Source organism: Callithrix jacchus, chromosome 18, assembly GCF_049354715.1.
Source record: "Callithrix jacchus isolate 240 chromosome 18, calJac240_pri, whole genome shotgun sequence".
NCBI lineage: Eukaryota > Metazoa > Chordata > Mammalia > Primates > Cebidae > Callithrix > Callithrix jacchus.
The window spans coordinates 12,156,952-12,160,808 of record NC_133519.1 but is presented as its reverse complement, the minus strand read 5'-3'; the positions used below and the strand labels follow the sequence as shown (position 1 = coordinate 12,160,808).

General features: G+C 47.0%; 1 non-coding gene across 1 annotated transcript; it reads left to right on the top strand.

The window, feature by feature from the left end:
• The first annotated feature begins 1,254 nt into the window (after positions 1 to 1,254).
• Positions 1,255 to 1,417, top strand: LOC118149384 (U1 spliceosomal RNA). The gene has a single exon (XR_004736760.1). It is a non-coding gene; the product is annotated as a U1 spliceosomal RNA (small nuclear RNA).
• Positions 1,418 to 3,857: the final 2,440 nt, after the last annotated feature.

Here is a 3,857-nt window from a genome sequence, read left to right as displayed (position 1 = left end):
GAAGGGTGCATTCAAATAGTTGAACAGCTTAGAATTTTATTTGTGGTTTACACTATAGAAAGCATTTCTCCAATATTGCCTGTCTCCCTGTCAGGGTCAAGCATTTAGTATTTAGTTGCTACACTCTCACCTAGTCCCTCATTTTCGATATTTTGTCATGTTTTCCAGTGACCTAACTGGCCACCATGTCACAGACTTCATGGTTTCCCGAGAACACTCCATGTCATGTGTTGTGATTTGAGCAACAGAATGGAATCTACTTGTAAATGTTCACATGGTCTTTGACTCGGGTTCTCATTTTGCTCTACTTCAGTGTTTTCTGGGTTACATACAAGGAAGATGATCCAGTCATTTGTTAAGGGCCTCAAATAAGACATACTGCAGATTTTTTTTTTTTTTTTGGTCAAATTGGGATTATTTCGTGTCTTTAAAGAATATGAAATAGTAACACGAGGCACGCAGTGAGGTTTGGAGATGGCCGTGAAGAGACGAAAGTCCATGCCTGAGACTGTCCAGTCATCTCTGCGGGGGCCACATATTTTTGCAGGATATTGTATTTGAAAAAAAAAAAAAAAAAACCTTCAAGATTCATGAAATTAGACAACTGTCTTTGTAACACTTACAGTGGTAAAAGCCGTCAGGGAGGCTGGTTTGCAGTCATCTGAGCAGCCTCTCCGGTTTCATAGATACAGTTTCTCTCTGACACTGAACGCCTTTCAACATCACAGAGATAACCAGGTTTGAAAGGTACCGGTTTTCTTTGTAATCCTAAAGGTTCTAGTCTGCCCATTAAAAGACATTATCTGCAGATGCGTGCACAAGCCTCCAGCTGGCCGCCAGAAAGGTCCTCCGCAGGACACAGGTCAAGTACCCTCCTCTTTGGTGGAGACCAGATTCGGGGTCTCGGCGCACCGCCCCAAAGGACAGGGGCTGCATGGAAAAAAGGGAGAGGCCGTCACTTACCCGGGTTGGTCGGCTGAGTGGCAGAAGAGCAGACGGGGACTGGGAAGGCGCCTTCGGTGACATCACGGAGAGGGCGACTTCTATGTAGATGAGGCAGCGCAGGGGCTGCTGCTTGGCCACCTGCTGCTTCCCGACGAAGCTGTGGGAGCGAGTCCAGGACCACTGGTCAGACCCGAGATCCCAGCTGTGTGTCCGGGCTAGGAGGGCTGGGGGTGCGGTGCCCGCGGCAAGTGACCGTGCGGGTAAAGGGTGAGGCGTATGAGGCTGTGTCGGGTGGAGGCAAAGGAACTAATACTTATCTTTCAGGGGCGATACGGTGATCACAAAAGTGGTTTTCCCAGGGCAAGGCTTATCCGTTGCATTCCGGATGTGCTGATTTCTGCTGTTTCCCAAATGTGGAAAACTCGGCTGCATAATTTGTGATAGTAGCGGACTGCGTTCGTGCTTTCCCCTGGCTTTTTGTGGTGTAAATGATACGCAAAGCCGCTGCTTCGCCATAATCGCTTGCTTTTGGGCGCTTAACTTGTTTTTGGGACAGGTGTTAATCACTTGTTCTTCAGAAGGCTAAGTGCTTGTTAGTCGGAGCGCAGGCGTCTAGCAGGGGGCTATTTTGTACATCAGCGGTCCTCCACACAGGGCTTTTAACTATTTTTTTGTTTGCTTTTTGATACTAAGTTTCGCCCTTGTTACGCAGGCTGGAGTGCGAAGGCGTCATCTCGGCTCACCGCAATCTCCGCCCCCTGGGTTCAAGCACTTGATCAGGAATAATGTCATCAGTGAATGGAAAAACAAATGGACATTATTATTTAACCCATAATGAGACAAGCTGGTAACATAACTGAGGTCAACCGCTGCTCATATTTAAACAGCTTAATCTTAAATCCAGAAGGTCAATATATTCAGCTATTTCCTGGGACTTTGGCAAATGATTTATCTGGTGACAGGAGGCCTGTTTTCAGATCGCATCCTCTCCCTGTCCCTAATCCAGTTTCTTGGGCCCTCTCTTGATGCCCGCTTGAGGTTCCTGCCCGTGCATAATATGTGCTCAATAAATATTTGTTGAATGAATGAATAAATAAAAAAAATTATCCAGCCCTGACTTAATGTTTAACCACCTGCATTTGGGGGTTGACATTCTATCACCAAGGGCTTCCCTATCTTAGCTCTCTCTTCAAATTAATTACTTCCTCTCCATGAGAGAAGCTCTGCTTCTGCCCGCTCGCCCCCTCACTCAGCTTCCCTCCCTAGATCCCCACTGAATATGTAGCTTGGCTTTAATCCACCTTCAGTAGGAGGAGAAGAAAATTAAGCTCATCTGCACGGAAGGAGGAGGGGGTAGGGGTGCTTTGGGAAAATGAGCTTTCTTCCTCTAGAAGGCAAAAATATCCGCTTTCTCTTCAAGCTGAGCTCAGGGGCCTCCCACAGCCTTTGCTTAAGCTGCAAGTTAAATTACTTCTATGCCCTGTAAAGATAGCATGAGGGAGTAGGAACAAAGGAAGGCTCAGGGGCTTCCCCTGCTCATCCGGAGCTCTGAAATCCTCGGAATTAAGTCTGCACACAGAATGTCTAGCTGGGGGCTCTTTCCCTTTGCCAGTAAACTGCACGGTATGGCAGATTTTCATTTCAGTTACACACCAAGAAGAACTTACAAGAGGCAGAACGTTAAAAAGGGAAACAAGCATAGGTAATCCGTGTTCTCCTTCCTCTCTTACTCCTTTTGGGATGTCAAAAGGCTTCCATTTGTCAAATACACATGATTATGAATCCAAGAATACATATCCAAAAGGATCTCTCAAATCCCGCCCAAGAGAAGGGAAAATCTCAGGCGGTACAGGGGATTGTGTGGGGGAGGCGGAAGCAGCCCTAAACTCCAGGGCAGTCCAGTAAGTGGTCACTTAACCACTATGAGGCTGGCCCCGAAGGCAGTGCCATCAATGGAAACAAGCATGGCAGGGCCAGACATGCAGTCTGAGATCCAACCTGAGTTAGCAATGTGACGTCATGTCATGGACTCTTCGTTTTCTCGTGTGTAAATGAGGTACCTTCTACCTATATGAAATAACAGTGTTTGCTTCACCAGCACATATATTAACTCTATGAAATAATAGCTATAAACTTTCAAAAATGTAGACCATCTTATGCACAAGAGATCATGGCTATGATCATTCTACTTAAAAACAAATTAAGAAATATGCCAGATGCAGGAGCAAAAACATGAAAAACACACAGTCCCGGGCTTAAGAAGACTGTGTATGGGGCAGGGGCTGGGAGTGCCAGGGGCAGGCACTCTGGAAGTCCCGAGACCAATCCATTAAAAAGAAAAGAAGCAGATCCTCTCCGTTTTCCAGGCCTTCGTCTCTGCACCTACTTAGAGATTTCCTGTGGTTCAAGAGACATCCTCAGCCCTGCAGCACCTCATAGCGACAACTCCACACCGCTTCATCTCCAAGCGTCCCCTAAAGAGTCACATCCACGTGCAGTATACCTGGCACTACACTGTCAAGACTGACAAAATTAACCCAAGTTTCACACTCTTCTGCAGGCATGCATGTTCACGCACGTGCACATGTGCACTCACACCCCCAGACTGAATGCCCGGGACTCCCACTGTGATCAATATTGAACGACTAGAGAAATACTCCATTCCTTCCACCCACTGAGCCTCTTTTGATGATCTGCTCTGTACACCAAGCTGCTTCATTTCCATAGCTCCTGAGAATCTGCTGACAAGAAATTAGCCCAGCTTGGCTTCCCCAACCTGAGGGCGTCTTGGCTTCCAGAATTACAGCTCATTAGATGGAGAGAGGTTTGCCTGCAAAGCAAGTGGAAAGGGGTTCCATCCCTCCCACTTCCTTCTTTCTCCAGATAGCAAATTCCAAGCTGAAACCGTCCAC